Source organism: Sus scrofa, chromosome 16 (assembly GCF_000003025.6).
Source record: "Sus scrofa isolate TJ Tabasco breed Duroc chromosome 16, Sscrofa11.1, whole genome shotgun sequence".
NCBI classification, from domain to species: Eukaryota; Metazoa; Chordata; class Mammalia; order Artiodactyla; family Suidae; genus Sus; species Sus scrofa.
In genome coordinates this window covers 63,697,404-63,723,942 of record NC_010458.4, presented here as the reverse complement: position 1 = coordinate 63,723,942, position 26,539 = coordinate 63,697,404, and the positions used below count along the sequence as shown (strand labels likewise).

Genomic DNA, 26,539 nt, shown 5'->3' with positions numbered 1-26,539 from the left:
ATGACAGTTACTGTTTCTAGAGCAGTTAGGACATTCAGCTGCTACACCAAACAGTGTACATGTATTGATTTATTTCATCTTCAAAACACTAAGAGGTAAGTGCTATTGTTGCCATTTTATAAAAGTTAAATCCCTTAACTTAGTCATATAGCCTCTATCTAATAGAGGCAAAATTTTAACACAGTTCTAATGATTTTATTTAAAAAAATTTTTATCATAGTCGATTTACAATGTTCTGTCAATTTCTGCTGTACAGCAAAGTGACCCAGATATACGTGTGTGTGTGTGTGTGTATTCTTTTTCTCACATTATCCTTCATATATTCCATCACAAGTGGCTAGATATAATTCCCTGTGCTATATGGCAGGATCTCATTGCTGATCCACTCCAAATTCGATAGTTTGCATCTATGAACCCAAAATTCCTAGTCCATCCCATTCCCTCCGCCTCTCTCTTGGCAACCACTTGTCTGTTCTCCAAGTCCATGAGTTTGTTTCTTTTCTGTAGATAAGTTCATTTGTGCCATATATTAGATTCCAAATATAAGTGATATCATGTGGTATTTTTCTTTCTCTTTCTGCCTTACTTCACTTAGTATGAGAGTCTCTAGTTCCATCCATGTTGCTGCAGATGGCATTATTTTGATCTTTTTTGTGGCTGAGTAGTATTCTATTGTATTTCATATATACCACATCTTATTAATCCATTCATCTGTGGATGGATTTAGGTTGTTTCCATGTCTTGGCTATTGTGAATAGTGCCACAATGAATATATGAGTACATGTATCTTCTTCAATGAAAGTTTTGTCCAGATATATGCCCAAGAGTGGGATTGGTAGATCATATAGAAGTTCAATATTTAGTTTTCTGAGGTACCCCATACTGTTTTACATAGTGGTTGTACCAATTTGCATTCCCACCAACAGTGCAGGAGGGTTCCCTTTTCTCCACACCCTCTCCAGCATTTGTTATTTGTAAATTTACTAATGATGGCCATTCTGACCAGTGTGAAGTGGTATCTCATTTTAGTTTTGATTTGCCTTTCTCTAATAATTAGTGATGTTAAGCATTTTCTCATGGGCCTGTTGGCCATCTGTATGTTTTCTTTGGAGAAATGTCTATTCAAGTCTTCTGCCCATTTTTCAATTGGGTTGTTTGTTTTTTTGCTGTAGAGTATATGAGTTGTTTGCATATTTTGGAGATTAAGCCCTTATCGGTTGCATCATTTAAAACTATTTTATCCCATTCTCGAGGCTGGCTTTTTTTTTTTTTATTGTTTCCTTTGCTGTGCAAAACTTTGTCAGTTTGATTAGGTCCCATTCATTTGTTTTTATTTTTATTTCTATTGCTTTGGGAGACTAACCTAAGAAAACATTAGTACAGTTGATAGCAGGGAATGTTTTGCCTGTGTTCTCTTGTGGGAGTCTTATGGTGTCTTGTCTTAGGTTTAAGTCTTTAAGCCATTTTGAGTTTATTTTTGTGCATGGTGTGAGGGTGTGTTCTAGTTTCATTGATACATTCAGCTGTCCAGTTTTCCCAGCACCACTTGCTGAAAAGACTATCTTTTTCCCATTTTATATTCTTGCCTCCTTTGTCAAAGATTAATTGACCATGGGTGTCTGGGTTTATTTCTGGGTTCTCTATTCTGTTCCATTGGTCTGTATGTATTTTTTTGTACCAATACAACACTGCCTTGATTACTGTAGCTTTGTAATATTGTCTGAAGTCTGGGAGAGTTATGCCTCCCTGATGATTTTTCCCCTCAGGATTTATTTGGCAATTCTTGGTCTTTTTTGGTTCCATATAACTTTTTGGATTGTTTGTTATAGTTCTGTGAAAAACGTCATAGGTATTGCATGACAGGGATTGCATTAAATCTATAGATTGCTTTGGGTAGTATGACCATTTTTACAATGTTAATTTTTCCAACCCAGGAGCATGGCTTATCTTTCCATTTCTTTGAATCCTCTTTCATTTCCTTGATTAATGTTTTATAGTTTTAAGTATATAAGTCTTTCACCTCCTTGGTAAGGTTTATTCCTAGGTTTTTAATTTTGGGGGATATGATTCTAAAAATTATTGTGTTTTTACATGCTTTTTCTAATATTTCATTTTTGGTATACAGAAATGCAACCAATTTCTGAATGTCAATCTTGTATCCTCTACTTTGCTGAATTCATTGATCAGATCAATTAGTTTTTGTGTAGAGTTCTTAGGGTTTCTATATATAGTATCATGTCATCTGCATAGTGTGACAATTTTACCTCTTCTCTTCCAATGTGGATACCTCTAATTTCTTTTTTTTGTCGGATTGCTGTGGCTAGGACTTCCAATGCTATGTTGAATAAAAGTGGTGAGAGTGGGCATCCTTGTCTTGTTCCAGATTTTAGTGAGAAGCCTTTCAGCTTCTCACCATTGAGTGTTATGTTGGCTGTGGATTTGTCATAAGTGGCTTTTATTATGTTATGTTCCCCCTACACCCACTTTCAGTAAAAGTTTTTCTCATGAATGAATGTTGAATTTTGTCAAATGCTTTTTTTGCATCTCTTGAAATGATCATGTAGTTTTTGACTTCTTTTGTTAATGTGGTGTATGACATTGATTGATTTGTGTATGTTGAATGATCCTTGTGAATGTGAGATGAATCCTACCTAATTGTAGTGTATGATCTTTTTTATATGTTGTTGGATTCAGTTGGCTAAAATTTTGTCGAGAATTTTTATGTCTATATTCATCAAAGATATTGACCTATGATTTTCGTTTTTGTTAGTATCTTTGTCTGCTTTTGGTATTAGGGTGATGGTGGCTTCATAGAATGTCTTTGGGAGTGTTCCTTCTTCTTCAACATTTTGGAGAAGTTTAAGAAAGATGGGTACAATTTCTCCTTTGTATGCTTGGTGGAATTCACCTGTGAGGCCATCTGGTCCTGGACTTTTGTTTGTAGGGAGGTTTTTATTATATATTCATGTCTAGTGATCTGTCTGCTCAACTGATCTATTTCTTCTTGATTCAGTTTTGGTGGGCTATATGTCTCTGGCAAGTTGTCCATTTCTCCTAGGTGGTCAAATTTGTTGGCATGTAATTTTTCATAGTATTCTCTTATGGTTGTTTTTGTTTGTTTGTATTTCTGAAATACCCATTGAGATTTCTCCTTTTTCATTTCTTATTTTGTTTATTTGAGTTCTCTCTCTCCTCTCCTTGATGAGTCTGGCCAGAGGTTTGTCAATTTTGTTTGCCCTTTCAAAGAACCAGCTCTTGGTTTTATTGATTTTTTCAATTCTTTTTGAATCTCTATTTTATTGATTTTCTCTCTGATCTTTATGATTTCCTTCGTTCTGCTGAATTTAGGTTTTGTTTGTTCTTCTTTTTCTAATTCTTTTAGGTGGCAGGTTAAATTTTTGATTTGAGATTTTTCTTGTTTTTTGAGAAAGGCCTGTATCGCTATGAACTTCCCTATAAGAACTGCTTTTGTGGCATCCAATAGATTTTGAATGCCTGTGTTTTCATTATCATTTGTCTCAAGGTATTTTTTAATTTTCATTTTTATTTCCTTTTTGACCCATTGGTTTTTTTTAGTATCATGTTTTTTAGTCTCCATGTAGTCAGTTTTTTCTCATTTCTTTTCCTGTGGTGATTTCTAGCTTCATGCCATTGTGGTCAGAGAAGATAGTGGAAATAATTTCAATACTCTTAAATTTGTTGAGGTTAGTTTTGTGCCTGAGTATGTGTCAAACCTTGAGAAAGTTCCCTGGGCACTTGAAAAGAATATATATTCTTATTTTGGGGGATGTAATGTCCTGAAAATGTCAATTAAGTCTCATTTTCCTACTGTGTCATTTAGGATCTCTGTTGCCTTATTGATTTTCTGTCTAGAGGATCTGTCCCTTGGTGTGAGTAGGGTGTTAAAATATCCTACTATTATTGTATTCCCAGCAATTTCTCCTTTTATGTCTGTTAGTATTTGTTGTATGTATTTGGGTGCTCCTACATTAGGGGTGTATATGTTGATGCGTGTAACATCCTCTTCTTGAATGGATCCTTTTATCATTAAATAGCGTCCTTCATCTTTCTTTTGGTTTGTTTGATTGTTGTCTCTTTCCTCAAGGTGTGCAGGCTATTATCCATTTGATGGGGTAATCACAAGCTTCCAGGGAGATGGAGTCAATGCAGGGCTAACAACCAGGCAGTGGTTGATGGGCCCTTGACAGTGGTGACAGGAAGGTGGTGTTGGCTCCTCCTAGTTGCAGGACCCTGGGATGTGGCAGTGACCCTAAGGCCAGTGTAGGTAGTTCCTGGAGCATTTGGCAGTGTCAGCAGCAGGGCATGTTCATTCCCAGGGGAGTGAGAGCAACCATGGGTGGTGTTTGGTTGCAGTGCCCTCCTCTCTGCTGACCTCTGAGGTGACTGCAGGTGGTGCCTGTACATGGACCCCTAGTGGTGGCCATGCCCACCTCTGGAATCTGAGATCACTGTGGTGATTTTGCCCCTACTGCCTCTAGACCATGCAAGAGACACCCCATCATGCTTAGCCCAAGCAGGAGGCCACATCACCCACAGCCCATGCAAGAGGGGGCCACCACCCGTAGCTCATGCAAGAATGCCTCACCACTCCAAGAGTCTGCACATGCACAAAGAAAGATAATCCTATGACTGTCTGTCCCTCCTCCTCTTGCCATCCCCTACAATGGTACCTTGCTTCTGCTGTGGGCCCAGACCTCCTCCCCGGTTCCCTCAGCTGTGACACTCTGCTCCCCACCCCCTGGCCACCACTCCCTAGCCCTGAGGCTGTCTCCAAACAGCCAACCCTAGTCCTCTCCCTGGTACTGACCTCTGGAGCCTGAGTCTCAGTGCCCAGCCCCCTTCCAAGCTTTTCAGGCTGTGGTGTCTGTGTGGCTTTCTCTCTGCTTTGCCCTTGGCAGTCCATCTGCTGTGCTTTTCTCTGAAGCTTTGAGGTCCCTCCGTCTTGGCTGTTTTTCCCATCATTTAGGTGGCTTCCAAGGATGTGGATTCCCTTCCTCTTTCACAACTCCCTCTCAGGAGTACTAGTCCCAGCCTGATTCTGGGTATTTTTTTTCCCTCTCTCTCTCTTTTTTTTTTTCCTTTTGTTCTACCCAGTTATATGGAGGGTTTCTTCCCCTTTTTAGAGGTTTGAGATCTTCTGCCAGTGTTCAGTATATGTTCTGTGCAAATCATTCTGCATGTAGTTTTTTTATGTGTTTGTGGGAGGAGATGAGTACTACATCTTACTCCTCTGCCATCTTGATCCCACTTCCTAATGATTTTAAAATAGCATATTTAACTAATTTAACCAATTTTCTAGCTCTCTCTTCTTCTAATGCAACAATAAATTAAATAATAATTTAACTAGAAAAAAATTTCTACTATATGTTTAGAGAATAAGAAAAACCCTATGTTGAATGTGCTGGTTTATTTAGCAATGTAATAATAAGAATTTCTAGGTGCTTATGAAGAGTTCACTCAGGGAGTTCCCACTCTGATGTAGTGGGATTACAGTGTCTTTGGAATGCTGTGACACAGGTTCAATCCCTGGCCGGGCACAGTGGATTGAGGAATCAGCATTGCCACAGCCACGACTTAGGTCAAAACTGTGGCTTACATCTGATCCTTAGCTCAGGAACTCCATATGCTGCTGGGAAGCTAAAAAAAAAAGAGTTTATTCTGGGGTAGATATTTTATACAGAAACATTCTAGATGTTATCTCTCATTTACAAACTCTGCAAAGATATAATAGCCTTGATTTATAGATGGGAAAACTAATGTTTATGCCACTAAAATAAACTCCCCCAGTTCCCAGAGGTGGTAAATGGCAGAGCACAGGTATTTCTCCTTTTACCTCTCCTGAGGCAGTATTATACCAGGGAAAGTTTTAATATATAAAAAGCATGATTGGGGACAAGCTATGGAAAAGACATAATAACTCAGCATTCTTCTCAAGTTGTGAGGCTCAAAGGGGTTTGGGTATTTTTGTATTTTTTAAGAAATTATTGAAAAACATCTCTCAAATGTTTGGGATTTGAGTAAGGGATGGAAATATGTATTTGTTCCCTTGAGAATGTTCTCCTCTGTGTATATAGGTCTCTGTGTAATTTCAAACAAAATTTAGTCCGTATGTTCCTGATTCACTTCCTTAAACTTATTGCCGTGTTTGCAAGGCCCATTTAAAGTCTGTGACTTTCGAAGTTGCTCTAAGCTACTTGTCTTTAAAGCAGAGAGTTGTATTTCCCATGAGGGAACTGGACTTGGCCCTCAGAGAAAAGAGGATGCATTCCATGCTCCAAGATGCATATGATTTCCAAGCCTGGCTGGGGTCTCCTTTTCCACCCCTCTCCTGGAGGTCTCAGTCCAGTAACACTTTACTCACTGCCCAGAATCAGGATCTGTTTCATCTTCCTTTTCCTCTTATACTCTGTTCAAAATTCAATATAGTATTAAAATCTAATGTTTCTCTCCCTGAATTATTTTTAAGTACATTGAAATTTATTGCAAGGACAACAGAAATATCCTTTTTAAAAGATAAAGAATACATTAAAAATAAAACATTTTCATTTTTTCCAAGTTTCCCTCCATTTTTTACACACATTCTCAAATTTTTACAAAGCTGTAATCAAAGTGGAGATACGATCCAGACAAAATGCTACTTAAAAGAGACACATGCACCCGCATGTTCATAGCAGCACTATTCACAAGAGCCAGGACATGGAAACAACCTAAATGTCCATCGACAGATGATTGGATTCAGAAGATGTGGTATATATACACAACAGAATACTACTCAGCCATAAAAAAGGATGACATAATGCCATTTGCAGCAACATGGATGGAACTAGAGACGCTCATCCTGAGTGAAATGAGTCAGAAAGACAAAGACAAATACCATATGATATCACTTATAACTGGAATCTAATATCCAGCACAAATGAACATCTCCTCAGAAAAGAAAATCATGGACTTGGAGAAGAGACTTGTGGCTGCCTGATGGGAGGGGGAGGGAGTGGGAGGGATTGGGAACTTGGGCTTATCAGACACAACTTAGAATAGATGTACAAGGAGATCCTGCTGAATAGCATTGAGAACTTTGTCTAGATACTCATGTTGCAACAGAACAAAGGGTGGGGGAAAAAATGTAATTGTAATGTATACATGTAAGGATAACTTGATCCCCTTGCTGTACAGTGGGAAAATTAAAAAAAAAGTGGAGATATGATTTTATATCATGAAAATTTCACTTAATCATAAACATGTTTCATCTTAACTCTTAACTCTTTTTAATGTCTGCATAATATGCCATTAAATTGGTGTTCCATAATATAAGTTCAGAATTGTTAGATTTTTTCAAATAGTTTGAAACATATGTCCAAAGAGTAAATACATTCAGAGTTCCAGAGTTCCATTTCAGTGTGGTAAATTAAACTCCTAACGGACTGACCATCCTACAGACAGTAACTATAGACTATGGAGAATATGGTTTAAAAACAACATTCAGGAGTTCCCGTTGTGGCACAGTCAAAATGAATCCTACTGAGGTTGCGGGTTCGATCCCTGACCTTGTTCAGTGGGTTAAGGATCTGGCATTGCCATGAGCTGTGGTGTAGGTCACAGAGGCAGCTCAGATCTGGCAATGCTGTGGCTGAAGCATATGCCAGCAGCTACAGCTCCGATTCAACCCCTAGCCTGGGAGCCTCCAAATGTTGCAGTTGTGGCCTTAAAAGAAAAAAAAAAAGACAAAAGACAAAAAAAATTTAAATAAAATAAAAGCAACTATCAGAAGCCTCCAGAAAATGAACAAAATCAAGTATATTTGGAGGAAAATCAAAACTTGGAAGAAGAGACTAATGCAGAGCTTCTAGTTTTTATAGTTTTGGCCTCAAGTGAGACCTAAGTAGTAGTACAGAATGAAGCAGGTAAAACTCCAAAGAAAACCCACCATCTTTCTAACCTGAAGAACTAGAGGAGAGAGACTAGGTGAGCATAAATGCTGAACAGTAACATAAAAGCTCAGAAAGCAGAAAACCAGAAAAGAGGTGGCCCTAATTCTACATAAAAACTCTTCCATAGTATCTGGCTAACTTATATACCATGTATGAACAAAGCAGACAAATAGCATCTTGCAAGTAGAACTGAGCCAGAGCGGAGCTATCACTCATCACAGCAAGAATTTGCAGTTTGAGTCTAACCAGTACGTGCTAATTTCCAGCTGAAACAAAAACATCTACACTCTTTCAGGGGATGTAACGGAATCCAGAATCAACACAATATAGCATTTGTAATATCTGGGATATAATTCAAATTTACTCAGCAAATAAAGAACCAAGAAAATGTGAATCATTCTCTAAGGAGGATCAAACTCTGAGATGACCCAGATGTTGGAATTATGCAAGGACTATAAGTAGCTAATATAATCTGGCTAAATGAGAAAAAAGAAAATATTCTTGTAATGAATGAAAAACAGAAAATCTAAGCAGATAAATGGAAATATTTTTAAACCTGATGGAAACCCTAGAACTGAAAAATGGGATATCTGAATTTTTTAAAAAAGCCATTGGATGGGTTTAATAGCAGAAGAAAGTTGACAAAAAAGCATTGGTAAACTTGAAAACAGAGAAATATAAATGATACAATTTAAAAGATAAAAAGAACATTGAATTGTAAATTGGTGCAACCACTGTGGAAAACAGTATGGAGATTCCTCAGAAAACTAAACATAGAACTACCATTTGATCCAGCAATCCCACTCCTGGGCATCTATCCAGAGAAAATCACGACTCGCAAAGACACATGTACTCCGATGTTCACTGCAGCACTATTTGCAATAGTCAAGACATGGAAACAACCTAAATGTCCATCGACAGAGGAGTGGATCCAGAAGATGTGGTACATATACACAATGGAATATCACTCAGTCATTTAAAAGAACGAAATACCGGCATTTTTAGCAACATGTATGGACCTAGAAATTATCGTGCTAAGTGAAGTCAGCCATACAATGAGACACCAACATCAAATGCTTTCACTGACATGTGGAATCTTCTTTGCAAAACAGATGCTGACTCACAGACATTGAAAAACTTATGGTCTCTGGAGGAGACAGTTTGGGGGATGGGGGGATGTGCTTGGGTTATGGGATGGAAATCCTGTGAAATCAGATTGTTATGATCATTATACAACTACAGATGTGATAAATTCATTTGAGTAATACAAAAAAAAGAACATTGAAAAAAAATGACCATAACCTCAGAGAACTGTAGGATAAGATCAAAAGATCTAACATATGTGTAATTAGATTCTCAGAAGGAGAAAGTGGGGGAAATGGAATAGAAAAAAATATTATAATGGCTGAAAACTTTCTAAATTTTGTTGAAAGACATAAATTTATAGATTCAAAATACTCATCACAATCCAGGCAGATGGGGGGAAAATACATAACAGATTACAGATAAATTGCTGGAAAACAAATATAAAGAGAAAATCTTTACAGAAGCCAGAGAAACCCAACACCTTATATACAAGGAACTGATGACTCAAAAGACCCACAAACTTCTTATTAGATATCATGGTAGTCAGAAGATGAGAGCAATAGCTTTAAAATACTGTAAGCAAAAAATGATTAATTCATATTGTTATATCTAAGGACATAATTCTTATACCTAACCTCTTTTAAAAGGGAACTTCAATGAAATTTTCAGTTAAAAGAAAACTAAGACAATTTGTTGTTGGAAGAGTTCTATTTTCAAGAAATGATATGAGTTCCCACTGTGGCACAGTGGGTTAAGAATTTGACTGAAGCGGCTCAGGTCGCTGTGGAGGATTGGGTTCAATCCCCAGCTGGGTGCAGTGGGTTAAGGATCTCGTGTTGCCACAGCTGTGGTGTAGCTGCAGCTGTGGCTCAGATTCAGTCCCTGGCCCAGGAACTTCCATATGCTTCAGGTGCAGCCATTAAAAAAAAAAAAAAAAAACTGGAGTTCCCATTGTGGTGCAGCAGAAACGAATCCAACCAGTATCTGTGAGGATACGGGTTCCATCCCTAGCCACGCTCAGTAGGTCTGGAATCTGGCACTGCTGTGACTGTGGCATAGGCCAGCAGCTGGAGCTCCAATTCAACCCTTAGCCTGGGAACCTCCATATGCCATGGCTGTGGCCCTAAAAAGCAAAAAATTAAACAGCAGAAAATGATAAATTCCATCAAGCATAATGCAAATGATACCAGAGGAAAATTCAAATCTTTAGGAAGGAATTAGTAGCATCAGAAATGGTAAGTATCTGGATAAATATAAAAACTATTTTTTTACCCTTTATTTCTTTAAAATACATGTGACAGTTTAAGAAAAAACTATAATATTGTCTTGCAAGGTTTATAATATAAGTGGATAGACTATGTATGACAACTACAGCATAGTTGTAGGTGGCAGACTGCAGAGAGGTAAATAAAACTCTATCATTACAAGTATTCTACATTTTATGTGCCATGGCACAGTATTAACCCTAATTAAACTTTGAAATCTGAAAATTTCATATTATATTCCCTTAGAGTAACTACTAAAAATTTAATGCAAAGAAGTATAGCTAAAAAAGCCCATAGAAAAAAATTGAGAAGTCTAACATTAAAACAATCTGAAAGAAGTCAAGAAGAATAGAAGACAGAGGGCAAAACGGAAATCAAATATTGAAACGATAGGTCTAAATCCAGCCATGTCAATAATTATGTTAAAGGTCATGGGCTACTAGTATGCATTGTTGCTAATAGGAGAAACTAGGTATATAGTTATAGGAATACTCTGGATTATTTTGTAATTCTTTTGTAATTCTTAAACTGTTTTCAAATACACATTTTTTTTTTAAATGTGAGGGACTAAACACTTGAACTAAATTATCAAAATGGGTATAAAAGAAAGACCAGACTATATGCCACCTGCAACTCACACTTTAAACGTAAAGGCACATGTATGTTGAAAGTAGATAGGTATTCCATGTACACCCATGGAGTAAATCACTACATCATGCATATAATAAACATAAGAAGGCTGAAGTGGCTACATTAAATTAAAATTAAACATATTTTGAGGCAAAAAGGTGATGCCAGAGATAAAAAGGGGCATTTAAAAATAAAAAGGGCCAATTAATCAAAAATACACATTATCATAAACAGATAAATGCCTAATAAAAAGCTTCAAAGGACATGAAAATTGATAGAATCAAAGTACATAAACAAATCAATCATCAAAACAGAAAAATTTACTCTTTGACTACTGATAGAGCTAATTGGGTGCTATGACAGGGGCCCCCAGATATCAATATTTTAAATTACAGAGAAGGCTATTTACATCTCTCCTATCTTGTTGCTCCGCAATCCCCAGGATATACTTTTATCTCCATGGCCCATGATGGTTCATCACTGCATCCTCTCTCAGAGTCAGAAGAGGAAATGGGAGGGACCATACCCCTTCACTTTAAGAGTGTAGTCAGTAGAATTTGCACACATGTTTCTGCTCACATGTAGTTGGTCAAAATTAGCCACATGGCCACCTCTAGCTGCAAAGGAAGATAGAAAATATAGTCTTTATCCCCTGTAGCCAAACGTCCAGCTATAAACCAGACGTTCTATCACTATGGATAAAGAGAAGGGATTAAAAAAAAGACAGAGAAGGGATAACAGGATATGGCCAGAAGTCTCAGACACACCCCATTTTATGAGTTCTTTACTTGTAGAAAGACGTTCTTTGAACAAGCAGAACAATAGATTGTCATGTCATGTGCTCATAGTTCTTAAAGCATGCGATATTTTAGGGGATCACCTGGTGCAACTCCCACTCAAGTTTTAAAAGGCAGAACCACATTTTATAGGATGTCTCAAAGCTCTTGGGAATCTGTCTTGCTTTCTTGTTCTCGCTTCCTCAGAGCCTAAAACAGTACCTGACACATAATAGAGACTCAATAAAGCTTGCTGAGTAAGTGTTCACATGTTTCTCAATTCTATTTCTTCATTGTTTGGGAATTTCTGGATCTGTTCCATTAAAAACATGAGTTAGGAATTATTTGGGGCCCCATTTGACAAGGAATGTTAGGAATCTTCTGAAGCAATTTAAGGAAGAGCTTTTATGAACAGGACAGAGTAAAAGAGAAGCATTATCAGTCTTCTAGTCAGAAGGACCCCATGCAAAACCCTGAGCAGGCTTGGCCCTCCTGCTTTAGAAGTTTCTGTGCTGTGACTTAAGGCTCTCTCATCCCACAAAGTCACCCCCTTGGCCTATGCAGGGGCCTGAAACTCCACCACCAATCATTCCTGGAGGTAAATCAGTTATGTGAGAGGCACTGTGACCCAACAGATCACTGTGGTTTAACAACACCTTCTAGAATACAATTCCATCAGACTGTAGCAAGCAGAGGACTGAAAAATGGGAATGGTAAAAAGACATTTTTTTTTAATTGTGGGGCAGAGCCCAGATCATAGGGAGCTTCCCAAAAGAGCAGACCAATATGAGAAAAAGAATTTGCATGTATGTGTGTGTGTTGTGTATGACTGGGTCACTGTGCTGTACAACAGAAATTGGCACATTATAAATCAACTATACTTTAAAAAAAAAAAAAAGAGTAGGTCAGAGTGAGGGGAGAAGGTGAACAGAAACAGACCAGTCCAGCCAAGAAGCAACTTGACACTGGACACTGGGTGGGGACAAGAGACCCAGGCTCACATGTACAACCCCTCTCATGTCCCAGATGGCAGCAGGCGCTAGAAAAATATTTGTTGATGAGATCAATGGCATGTGATATTTATTTAATTAATTTATTTAATGTTTATACCATGCTAACTATGTGCCCGGCCCCATTCTAAGTGCTTAGCAAATATTCACTTGCATTTAACCAATGCAACAGCCTTGTCAAAAGTAAGAGTTTGAGAGCCAGTTCTACCAGTTACTGGCTGTGTCCTTGGGCCAATGACTCATGCCTTTAGAGAGGCTCATTTTTAATCATCTCTAAAAGGGGTACCATTAGTGATGGTACCTCAGAGTCACTGTGAAGAACTGTCTAGCTAAGAGCCATAAAGGCACTTTATAGACTGTGAAATGTTTTGCAAATCATGACCAGTATTATAAGTAAACCCAGGACTGGCTCAAGAGCGAATAACAACTAAAAAAAATCATCCTCTTGGTAATCATGATTACTATCATCTTTTACATACCTGTGGACTCTGGAATTGGATGATTTTGTTCAAGTCTGTGTTCCCAGTCTATTAGCTACATGAATTTAGGCAAGCTGCTTTCTCTCTCAGAGATTCTGTGCTCTCCTCTATAAAACTAGGACTAACAATAGTCCGTATTTCATGGAATTGTTGTGACAACTTGGAAAAGAATAAAAATAAAGCACCTGGGACAACAACCTGGAGTAAATGCACCGTGAAAGGTATAAACTTCCACTCCTTTTAAAACACACAATGTATGAAGTAGGTATTATTGTTATTGTCCTTATTTTCCAGAGGAGAAAGCAGAGGGACAGAGAAGTTGAATCTCTTGCCTAGTGCTACATACCTAGGGAGTGGTAAAGTTGAGATTCCTAGACAAATCTGTCTGACCTGGGCTTTTGTGTGGTTGCCTAAGTGAATGTTCTCATTCTTCATAATGACACCCCAGAAATGCTTAAGGGAACTCTTGAGCAAAAGAAAAAAGATTAAGGAAGAAAAAAGAGAAGGAGTTCCCACCACGGCCCCTGACTCTTAGCCACCCAATCTCTGCCTAAACCCTTCCAGTGGTGGGTGATTCATTTCTTCCTGAATTATTCATTCTTCAATCAATTAACTTATGTGTTTTTGTTTTGTTTTGTTTTTTTGCAGTGTGGTTGATGTGCAATATATGTGTATATATATATAATTTCAGGTGTACAATATAGTGCTATATGCCATTTATCATTTTTATAAAATATTGTCTATACTCCCTGTGTTGTGCAATATATCCTTGTATCTTATTTATTTATACATAGTAGTTTGTACCTCTCACTCACCTAGCCCTATATTGCTTCTCCCCCCTTTCCATTCCCCACTGGTAACCCCTAGTTTGTTCTGTTTGTGAGTCTAAGAAATTAATACATAAAGGCCCTAAGTCTGTTTCTTTTTTTGGTTACATTCACTAGATAGTTTTATTTTTTAGATTCCACAAACAAATGATATCATATAGTATTTGTCTTTCTCTCTCTGACTTATTTCAGTTAGCATAATACCTTCCAGGTTTATTCATGTTGTTGCAAATGGAAAATTTTTCATGACTGAAATAACATTCCATTGTGTGTATATACCTCATCTTCTTTAGCCATTCATCTATTAAGGGCCACTTAAGTTGCTTTCATTGGCAGTTATAAATAATGCTACTTTGAACACTGGGGTGCATGAATCTTTTTGAATTTGTGTTTTCATTTTTTCGGATATATACCCAGAAGTGGAATTTCTAGGTCGTATGGTAACTCTATTTTTAATTTTTTGAGGAAATTCCCTACTGTTTTCCATAGTGGCTATACTAATCTATGTTCCTACCAACATTGTACATGGGCTCCCATTTCTCCACATCCTCACCAGCATTTGTTATTTGTGTTCTTTTTGACAATAGATAGCTGTGAGGTAATATTCCAATGCGGTTTTAATTTGCATTTCTCTGATAATTAATGATATGAGCATTTTTTCATATGCCTATTGGCCATCTATGTCTTTTTGGTAAATGTCTATTCATGTCTTCTTCCCATTTTTTAATCAAGTTGATTTTTTAATGTTGAGTTGGATTAGCTGTTTATATATTTTGGATATCAACCTTTTATTGGTAATATAATTTGCAAATTCTTTCTCCCACTTGGTTGTCTTTTCATTTTGTCAGTGATTTCCTTTTCTACGCAAAATCTTTTAGTTTAATTAGATCCTATTTGTTTACTTTTTTCCTATTTGTTAATTTTTGCTTTTATTTCCTTTGCTTTAGGAGACAAATCCAAAAAATATAATTTATGTCAAAGATTGATCTGCCCATGTTATTTTCTAGGAGTTTTATAGTTTGGGGCCTTAATTTGGGTCTTTAATCCATTTGTAGTTTATTTTTGTATACAGTATTAGATAATGTTTTCATTTCGTTCTTTTACATATAGCTGTCCAGTTTTCCCAGAACCACTTGTTGAAGAGAACATCTTTTCTCAACTGTATATTCTTGCCTCTTTTGTCATAGATTAATTGACCATAAGTGCATGGGTTTATTTATGGGCTCTCTATCCTGTTCCACTGATCTAAATATCTATTTTTTCCTGTACCATACTATTTTGATGACTGTAGCTTTGTAATATAGTCTTAAGTCAGGGAGCCTGATTCCTCAGTTCTGTTCTCTCCCAATATTGTTTTGGCTATTCAGGTTCTTTTTTTGTTTCCATACAAATTTTTAAATTATTTGTTCTACTTCTGTGAAAAATGCATTGGTATTTTGAAAGGGATTGCATTGAATCTATAGATTGCCTTGGGTAGAACTAATGTTTATTGAGTTCCTACTATGTGACAGGCCCTGTGCTAGGCACTGGGGAAGCAAGGACAAATGGGACACAAGATCTCTAACATCATGAAGCTTGTCGCTCAGACTGGTCAGTAGAAACCAAACAAGAGAACAGGAAGTAGGCACAGTGTTTATTGACTTTGATAAGTAAATTGAGGGAATTAAGCAGATTGATGGCACAGAGCTGAGGGAGGATCAAATTTAGGTGGAGGAAGAGACGGGGAGGAGTTCATAGAAGTCTTCTCTGAGGAGGTGACTGAGAGAAACACAATTATTGGCAGACATCCTTGATGGTTCAAAAAAAAAGATAGTTGAGTTGCTGTTGTTGTTGTTTTGCTTGTATTAGCAGGGAAATAAATCTCCTTTAGCACCACATCATGTCCTAATTATATAGCTTGGGGTCCCAGAGAAGTCTATTTTTTCCCATTTCTGATTTACAGCTTCTCCAATGTCTAGGATTTGAAGATAGCTGTCATCTCTCCTATCCCCCCAAATCCCTTCTCCCCAGGCTTCTCAAGCAGCCTCCACAGGGTTTGGAGACCCAGACATATGCTGCAGTTATTTAAAACAGCCCATGGCAGCAAGGATTCAGGTAAACAAGGGGGTCCCAGAGACCCCCAGTGGAGAGGCAGTGCGGATCCTCCCAATATCTTGGAGATGACTGGCCAGCTCCCACAACATTGCTTGTTCATTTCCCTGGGGCTGCTGCTGATTGCTGACTGCTGACTGCTGGCTCCTGTCAGGCGTTAATTCTCTGACATTGGAAGGGAGCAGGCGAGGTTAGTGTCTACAAGGGCTCTGGCTGGAAGCCTTCCCTTCTCTCTCTCTTGAAAACAGTTTATTTTTTCGATGTTAAAATCATGTCCCTCCCCCTTGGTTTGAACACCAAAACAAACCCAGCTGTCCCAAATGCTAGGCCCAAACCACAGACCTGTGGCTGCAGAGCCAAAGAGGCAGTAGGAAGAGCTGCTCAGAGTCTTGCTCCTCCAGATTCCTGCTATGCTACACTAAGGAAGCAGGGGCGGCATGTTCTGCAAAGGCCTAGCCTCCCCTTCGTCAGCATTAAGCAGGAAGGCACCTCAAAGGCAATAAGTCTGCCCTGTCCCACAGGAGGCTCACAGGAGGCAGAGTCCTATGTAAACTCCTAGGGCCTCAGGGTTAGCTGACACCCCCTTCCCTACCTGCCCTGAATGGTCGCCAGCAACTCTAGGGGCTCCCAGCACACTCTCCAAATGTCTTCCTTGCTTGGTTTGGAGATAAAAACAACTGCTGCTCCTTGCTTTCTCACATTTTCCACTGAGGTCACTTGGGGCAAGACTGAGTCAGGGCTTCCAGAAGGTCTGGCAATAGTGTGGAAGCAAACAGTGGCGCCATTAGTACAGGACACACTCTACCCAGCCCACTCCACAGCAGTAGAATCAGAGCAACAGCATGCAGCTTGAAAAACTGGCCTTCAGTGGCCTTCACGCCACTTTGTCCACTTACTGGGGTCTTCTCCACTCAGCCTGATCTGTGGCTATGTTCCCCTGACTCATATCTCCTCCCTACCCTACACCCCACTCCTGCCATGCTGAGAGCTGGAGGTAGGGTGAGACTAGTGAGGCACCCAGGGTGCAAAATCAAAGGAAGTAGTCTCCAGGTCATGCAAGTTCAATGTTTTTTGCACCCTGGGCACTTCATTCCTCCCATCCTGCTGCAGGCCCGGCACATGCAGTGTTTCATTCAGTCTCCTATATTTTATTTCTCTGCTCTCTCCCATCCTCCATCCATTAGAAAGAATCTATATATGACTTCATATTTCTATATAAAAGATCAGGTCTAGCTTGGAGAGGTCTTTGTTTGTTTATTTTTTTGGCCAGATAATACTTCAATTTTTCTATTGTTGTCATTGCCTATGCTTAAAATTCAGATGATGTCAAGTTAAAAAAAAAAAAGATCTGCATTTCTGGCTTCTTTCAAAAACACACAAATTTCAAAAGAAGTTTCTGACTGGAGCAGAGCTACAACTACCTCTTTAGGCTCATTGGACATGGACTATGCTCTCCAGCCCCCCACAGCCCCACCTGTGCCAACTCACCATTATTACCTGCTTGACCCTCACAGGCATTTGAGGTGGCCACCTTTCATCTAAAAACAGATTATGTCCAGGCATAAAGTAGCTTGTCTCTTATGGTACAATTCTGCTGGCAATGACTGACCAGGGTGGGAAACTGAGGCAGGAAGGAAACAGGCAAGATTTTCTGATGTCCTTGAACTCAGACCATGGAGATAGGTCCCCATTCTACCAGCCAGGGTGTAGAAAATATTGAAACCTGGTTTGGGGGGGAAACGTGTTGTGTGACAGCATCAGAAGAGCTGCAAGGACAAAGGGATTAAACTTGAGATGAAAACAGCACTGACCAAGGGTCAGGAGGCCTGCCTGGTATCTCACATTTTCCGCTGACTTCTGTGTGATGTTAGACATGACCCCTCTGAAGCTTCAGTTTCCTCATCTCTTAATAAGGTGGATTATTTCTAAAGTCCCTCTCAGCTCTAACTCTCTTGAATATAATGCTTACTATTCTTCATCAGAATTATTCTAGTAAAAGAGAATCTCAGAACATTGTTCGGACCAGCTTAAAAGAGCAATTGAGGGAAGATCAGAAACCACATTTCACTGATAGCATGGAATTTTGCAACTTTCATAGTGCTCTACTTATCTTTTCATAAGTTCTCTGATTCCAGGGAGAATATACACTTAGAGCTCAAACAATAGCCTGACTCAACAGTCTCTTGCCTTAACAATCACTTGTCTGCTTGAGAATTCACTAGGTGTGGAATCTATTCTGCTAAAGACTGTGCCTCTACCTTGAAAATGCTGGAGGATAGGGATGCTCTCTGTCCACACTGCAGGAGGCAGTCAAAGTGGAATTCAATGCAACAGATATCAACAAATATCTAAATAGCTCTCTGTGCAGTGTGGATGGTAGGCAAACCAAGAAACACAACCAGGAATAAAGCCCAGGTCTTGTGCTCAAGGAGATTACAGTAGGGCAGTGAGGTTGATACAATGTCCACAGAATCCACACAACACAGAGTAAGATAAAAGTCAATCAGAGTTATAAAGTGCCAAGAGGAGTCAATAAAGGAGTTATGCATATGTTAGGAGGTAAAATTTAGACCAGTAGTGAAGAATGAATAGACGAGGATGGGGAGGAAGGAACACAGGCTTTAGTAACTTACTGATCCACCATCTACCATGGATGGAAGCTTTCTACTGCCTGTCATTGCTCTAGGCACAGGGATGTAAAGCTTAGCAACAAAGGAAGGAGCCCTGCTTTCATGCACTTACTTCCTATAGGGAGATTTAGACAAGCACACAAATATGTAAGATAATTTCAAATATTGTTAAGTGAGAAGAAGAACATGAAACGAATTGATTGTCATAGATGGTGATTTTAAGGTAAAAAGGGAGGACCCCTCTGAGGAGGCTCCAGCTGAGCTGTGTCTAGAGATGATCTGGAGAAGAGCACTCCAAGTCATTTCCAAATATTATACATTGCCAGTATCCCTGGGAGACAGAGATGCCCCAGAGGAGTACTGATACAGGTCCTACCGTAGCTCACACCATAAGGCTACTGGGACTGGCTTGGGTCTTTCTTAACCTAAGACTCATACATCCAAAATGGTTTTTTCACAACATCATAAACCAACTATACTTTTTAATAATTTTTTTAAAAAATTTATTATTAAAATGATTTTTCCACCAAACTAAAGGCAGCATAAATTGGTTCCCAACAGAGAAAAGACAAATTCCCTCTTACAAAATGTTGTTTTACATCCATATCCTCTGGCATAGCCCCCATTTCTCTAATTGAGTGAAAGTAACATGGCATAGGGGGCAAAGAGTGATGGAGCCAAGGAGGGTGGAATATTCCTTTCTAGGGCTATACACTTGCAGACAAAGGGCAAGACAAAAGCTCCAACTTGAGAGAGGATTAATATGGTGGAACAGAAGGACTTGAGCTCAACTTCTCTCCTAAAAACGACAAAATTCACAACTAAAAGCTGAGCAATCCCCACCCAAATGGACCAGAAACCTTAAAAATATACCCTACTCCAGAAGAAAAAGAGGAGGCCACATCAAGAGGTAGGAGGGGCGATTTCCTGACATAAACAACCCCATACCTCCTGGATAGGAAGCTCCACAGACTGGAAACTAACTGGTTCAGAGACTCACCTACAGGAGTGAGAGTTCTGAGCCACACATCAAACTCTCACGTGCTGGGATCTGGCACTGGGAGAAAGAGTCCCGGGAGCATCTGGCATTGAAGGCCAGTAGGGCTTGTGCACAGGAGCTCCACAGGACTGGGGGAAATGGAGACCTCATTCTTAAAAGTCACACACAGACTTTCATGTGCACTGGATCCCAGGGCAGAGTGAGGTCTCCATGGGAATCTGGGTCAAACCTGACCACAGTTCTTGGAGGACATCCTGGGAAAACAGGGGTGAATGTGGCTTGTTGTGAGGGAGGGACATTGAAGGCAAAGCTCTCGGGAATATTCAGCAGCAGTGCCTTTCTCTGGAGGTGGCCATTTTGGGAAAATCAGGCCCCGCCCATCAGTCAGCACTGAGAAGCCCCAGGGCAAACAACAATCCAGGTGGGATCACAGCCCTGCCCCTCAGTAAAGAGGCTACTTAAAGACCCTCAGGCACACAGCTGCCTCTAATCCCATCCAGAGACAAAGCCCCACCAACCAGAGGGATTAGAATCAGCTCTACCTACCAGTGGGCAGGCATCAGCCCCTCCCATCAGGAAGCCTTCAGTGAGCCCCCATACTGACTTCAGCCACAAGGGGGGCAGACACCAGAAGTAAGAGAGACTACAACTCTAGTATCTGTAAAAAGGTCACCACACCAAAAACCTATCAAAATGAAGAGACAGAGAACTATAACTCAGATGAGGGAGAAAGGAAAAACCCCAGATAATCAGCTAAGCGAGGAGGAGTTCTTAGTCTCCAGGAAAAAGACTTTAGATTGTTGATGCTGAAGATGATGCAAGACATTGGAAATAAACTGGAGGCAAAGATGGATAACTTACAAGAAACACCAAGCAAAGAGACAAAAGATATAAAACTTAAACAAGAAGAGATGCAAAATACAACAACTGAAATAAAAAATTCACTAGAAGCAGCTAACAGCAGAATACAGGAGGCAGAAGAACGAATAAGTGAGGTGGAGGACAGATTAGTGGAAATCACAGATGCGGAACAGAAAAGAGAAAAAAGATTGAAAACAAATGAAGAGAGTCAGAACTCTGGGACAATGTGAAATGCACCAACATCCATATTATAGGGGTGCCAGAAGGAGAAGAGAGAGAGAAGGGGACAAAAGAAATATTCCAAGAGATAATAGCCGAAAACTTCCCTAACATGGGAAAGGAACCACCCACTCAAATCCAGGAAGCACAACGAGTACCATATAAAATAAACCCAAGGAGGAACACCCAGAGACGCATATTAATCACACTGACCAAAATTAAAGACAAAGAGAACATCTTGAAAGCAGCTAGGGAAAAGAAACAAGTAACATACAAGGGAACCCCAATAAGGTTATCAGCAGATTTTTCAGCAGAAACTCTGCAGGCCAGAAGGGAGTGGCATGACATACTTAACATGATGAAAGGAAAAAACCTCCAACCAAGATTACTTTACCCAGCAAGGCATTCAAATCATTCAGATTTGAAGGAGAAATCAAAACCTTCCCAGATAAGCAAATGTTGAGAGAATTCAGCAACACTAAACCAGCCTTACAACAAATACTAAGGGAACTTCTCTAGGCAGAAAAGACAAGACAGCAACAGGAAACAAAAATTCCACAAATGACAAGGCTCACCATATATAGTAAAGGTATATATACAGTAAAGATACGAAATCATCCATGCACAATTATACCACCAAAATCATAAATCATGAGAAGAGGTGGGTATAAATGCAGGACACTGAAGATGAACTTGCAATTAAGAGAACAACAACCTAAAACAATCTCGTATACATATAGACTCTTATATCAAACCAAAAATCTACAGTTGATACACAAACAAGGAATCTCTGAAGCAGAAATATATCTCATAGTAAGTAAGTGCATAATCCACCATGAAAGGGGTCATTTGACATGATTCTTGGAATGCTAAAGTCTTCTTACATCTGATTCTGATTTCCTCTCCATCAAAGAATTTATGATAATTATAATTAAATAATGCAGCTGTGTAATTAAATAATACAGTTCTACAATTGTATTATTAATAACCATTTCTCTCCATGGTACAATGTAAGGTCTATAATGTCTTGTTTATCACATCACCTAGAATGGTGTAATGCCTATATTGAAGAATCAATAAGATGTAACAAATTGTGAGGACATATTTATATAGTTACACTGTTTTTTAACTAATTTGTGTATTATATATTTTGCTGATTTTCAGAGGGTGTATTATTGTTATTCTTACCAGTTAAGTTATTCTTTTTATTATGTTATATAAAATATTTAATGGTATATAAGGCTTTCTTCTTTATAAATTTTAGTTGCATAATATACACAATTTTAATATAATGCTAATTTTTAAAGAAAAACTGAAATGTAATAGATAATACTAAATAGTAAAGATGAAAGACATACAAAATGGAGTAAAGCATAAAATAAATTTCTTATTTGTCTCAGCATATTTTCCATTCCACTTCTCCAGAGGGAGACACTTAATATCTGTTTCTTAAATTCCATGATATAATAATCCATTTGAATGTAATCGTATTTAAATATATGTATTTTATTCTATAAAAAAATATTCTGTGATAATCTATGTGGGAAAAGAATGTGAAAGAGAATGGATGCGTGTACACGTATAACCGAATCTCTTTTGTTGTACAGCAGAAATTATCACAACCTTGTAAATCAACTATACCTCAATAAATTTTTTTTAAAAAGGAAAAAAAAAAGCTCCAACTTACCCTTTTTAGTGTTAGTACAAGCCTCCTGAAGTCCTGGCTCAAGATGGACAAGGCAGCATCAGGAATTTATTTCCATCATACCTGTTGTTTGAGGTAGAGTTTTCATGGCTATGTTGGTCTATGTTTTATTTTTATTGTGCTTTTTAAAGAGGACAAGAGGGGAAAATAAAGTATGATTGATTTAACAGCTATACAACAAGCACCTATTGTGTCTTCACAAAAACATTTTTCTCATGAGCACAAGAAAAGACACAGTGGTGTAGAATCCCCAGATGCATTTGAGGAACTGCAAGTCCTGGGTATGGCTGGAGTATGGGTCCATAGGTGGCCCAGCAAGGGCCAGGCTGTAGAGGAAGACTGAAGAAAGAACCTCAAGGGTCTTGAATGCCAGGCTAAGGAATTTTAAGTTCATCCTATAGGGTACAGATAATAGGGAGCCATAGAAGACTCTGAAGCAGATAAGTGTCATTGTGAGATTCTAGGCAACAAGCAGGGAATAGACATTTCTGCATGAGAAAAGTGAAGAGTCTGAGGATTCACCATCCTATTCAATAGCTGAGGGGCCATGGGGTTGATACTCACCTTCAGCAGCATTAACCTTCTGACCCTGGATTCTATCCCAACCCTGTTTCTCCACCTGTTGGTGCAGCTCAGAGTGAGGGGTGCAGGGGCGAGATCCAGGAGCCTCCCTGGAAACACAAGTTCTGTCCAGCAGCTGCTCCATCGCTCAGGATTGATGGATTCTGGCTCCCAGAGGGTCAGAGGGCCTTGCCTCTGAGGGAGTGGGAGATGGAGCTGCCTTGGTGTGGCTCAGAAAACTGGACCAGGCTTGGCAGCACTTGAGAATGGTTTGGAACTTCACACCAGGTTTTGCTTTGTTTTGTTCACAGGCCCTGAACTAAGCTGCAGGAATAGGGTCTGTGGGCTTGGATCTCCTATTGCTCCTTGGTTCCCACAAGCTGCTGAGGGCCTTTCCTGGCTTGGAGCCACACCCAACTTATCAGCATGGTCATCTTCTTTCCAAAATTGAGCCTACCTACCAGAGGGACCATGGTTCACTAGATCACCTCCGGAGCTGTTAGTTACAACAATACCCGTGGTTTATCGAATGATTTCCACATGACTGAAGCCAAGTTAAATACATACATCCTGTCATCTGATGGCCAGAACAGCTTAATGAGGTAAGTACAACTCTTTTCTTCATTTATGAGCCCAACCAAGGTGCAGAAAGCAACTTGACCAGCCACACAGCTAATATTTGGCAGAACCTAGATTCAAAGCTGGTTCTGACTCCAAAGCTAGAGCTCTGTGGCCCCTTAATCCCCATTTCTCAGTGCTTCCCTTGGGCAGCTGCCCCTTCCTCTGCCCACCAAGAGTTCCCATTACCTTGCAGCTGTATTTTCTTAGGTAAATATCCAGTTCCTCCTACATGGAGCTCCTTTTTCCAGGGAGTCTCAGCTCTGCAATGAATTAGTTCTACAACCCTGGAAAAAGTCCCTTTATCCATCTGGGCCTCAGTTTGCTCATCAGTAAAATGGGGATGCCCTGCCTATTTTTAATAGTTGATGCAGGAATTTAATTATCTGCTCCTAACATCTCAGAAACCTGTGATGGGCAGATAATCAAAAGGTTTTATCACGTCATTGAAGAAATGACTCATCCAGTCAGAGGTTCAAGTCCTGCCGGGGGCAGTGAGCACTCATGAGTTCTCCACAAATAGTCTAGGGTAACAGGTATCTGTACCAGGGGCAGCTCTATTCCTGCCAAGTCTGCTGGCAAAGCTCTCTCTTGGCTCTTTCCACAGAGAGAGGTCACATTCCGTGGCCTGACAGCCCAGCACAGGGCAATAGTCCTGTCCAGACACAAAGAAAATGATCATTAAAGGGCCTCTGTTTGTTCATAAAATGTTTATGAGCCTCCAAGTTCTCTTTTTCGTTGGTGAGGTGAGAAGATGGGAAAGGAGAGAGGAGAGACTGTCTAAGGAGAGCATAGAGGATCTCCTTGTTTGTTCTCAATCTTCTGTTAAACAGAAGTACTGTCTACCCCAGGCTGAGACCAATAGCTTTCCCTACAGGCTGGCTACGCACTGCTGTGTTCTGAGCTCAGATTTGGGTCTGACTTAAAGGAGCCTGAAGGCATCATTCTGGGGCTCCTATCATATCTGTCATCTTGGTTTCCTGGAGTTGTATCAAAGTACCCATTATCTGGGTGGCTAAGTGAAGCAGAAATGTTTAATAGCTCTGGAGGGTAGAAGTCCAAAATCGAGGTGGTGGCAGAGCCACATTCCTTCTGAAATGTAGAAGAGAAAGATCCTTCTAGTCTCTTTCAGCTTCTGATAATGTTACCAACTTCAGTCCTTGGACTTTTTAGTCAACAGAAATTGATAAGAGACCAGACAAGGAATCAAAGGAAGGCTTTCCTGGGACTCTTGCTGCAGGATGAGGGAGCAAAAACAAGTAACAGATTCCTTTTCTTGCTCTCTGAGGTGGGGAAACTAGTTCCTTAAAAGGAATGAGGGTAGGAACACATTGGTGGGTTGGGCAAAAGGAGTAGCTTAGGTGGTCTGCCCACCTCTTGAGTGGTGCTGTGTGCAGGGATCATGCATGGTACCCTGCTTTTGCTCTTGGCACCTCAGAAGTTGCAGTTGGTTTGTGGTCTTTCTGTATCTTATCATTCATAATTGCCCCAAATGCCCATGAGTAGTTGTTTTTAATCTCTTACGGTTTCTTTGTATTCTGTTGCTTATGGAGGCATTTGTCTACTTGCAAATGCTTTGGTAAAGGATCCCCAGTCTATCTCAGTAGCCCCAGAGATTCTCTGGCTTCTGACCTCATACTTCCAATCTCTGCCTTCTCCATGGCATTCTCCCCACATCTTCACACCATCTTCTATCTATTAGCATCTGTATCCAGATTGTCCCTTCTTATAAAGACACAAGTCACTTGGATTAGGGCACATCCTGATGACCTCATTTTTACTTGGTTACCTCTGTAAGGGCTTTTTTTCCAAGTTAGGTCACATTCTGAGGTATGGAGGTTAAACTTTGACATGTCTTCTTGGGGAAAACAATTCAACCAATAATGCCTGCCCTTTTCACACTGTAGGGAGAAAAAAAGTGGCCCAAAAGATTTGAATCTGAGTCCAGTTATGCCCGTAACTGTCTTCTTGGTTTTGACAAGTGATTTTCAACACAGTTCCTCATCTTTCTGATGAGAAAGATTAAATGATATCATAGAAATCACTAACTTTACAGCTTAAAGTGACCTCTGAGATCATGCATCACTTCCCAAAGTACTCACAAGAATATTAATCCTACAAAGCCTTCTTAGGATAACACTGGAGATTGATGCTTTGAGTCCCTCTCAGAGATTCTCAATGTGCATTAGCAGGACAAAGGCCCTGAGAAGTCCTATAGTAAAAATATACCTTTTTGTCCCAGAATCTCTCCTACGCATTTCGCTGTGGAAATCTATTACTTAGATAATCTCTTGTAACCCTGTCTTGATTACTGATCCGCACTTGAGAAATGGTCATCTAGATTAACCCCTCTGGTTCATTAAAAAACCAGGACTTAGACTTCAGTCACCTCCTACATTAACTACCGCCAAATCCCAAATTCTCATCTTAGGTTCAGTTTTGATAGGAACCTAAACTAAGACATCTTTGTTCCCCAGAATAAAAACAACTTTACTGCTATATTTAAATTTTTTAAAACTGTTTTAGGGAGTTCCCATCGTGGCTCAGCAGAAATGAATCTGACCTAGGAACCACGAGGTAGCGAGTTTGATCCCTGGCCTCACTCAGTGGGTTAAGGATCGGGTGTTGCTGTGAGCTATGGTGCAGGTTGCAGACACGGCTTGGATCCTGTGTTGCTGTGGCTCTGGCAGAGGCTGGCAGCTATAGCTCTGATTAGACCAGCAAGCCTGGGAACTTCCATATGCTACGGGTGTGGCCCTAAAAAGGCAAAAAAAAAAGAAAAAACTATTTTAATACTATGTACTCACTAGTTAATTTTCAAACAATGCAGAA

The 26,539-nt window shown here is 39.6% G+C and overlaps 1 protein-coding gene and 1 long non-coding RNA gene across 3 annotated transcripts in view; one reads left to right on the top strand and one right to left on the bottom strand.

Annotated features, from left to right (window-relative positions):
• Positions 1-22,603, bottom strand: part of LOC106506544 — a 40,843-nt gene extending 18,240 nt beyond the window's left edge. Inside the window, exon 1 of the long non-coding RNA XR_002339712.1 lies at positions 22,511-22,603. This is a non-coding gene — a long non-coding RNA (uncharacterized LOC106506544). The remainder of the gene's footprint in view (positions 1-22,510) is intronic.
• ADRA1B (adrenoceptor alpha 1B) overlaps positions 1-26,539 on the top strand; it is a 460,716-nt gene that overhangs the window by 286,896 nt on the left and 147,281 nt on the right. For both annotated transcript variants that reach the window (XM_021076921.1, XM_021076920.1), the window contains exon 5: positions 23,401-23,691. The gene's annotated coding sequence lies outside the window, so the exon portion shown is untranslated. The remainder of the gene's footprint in view (positions 1-23,400; positions 23,692-26,539) is intronic.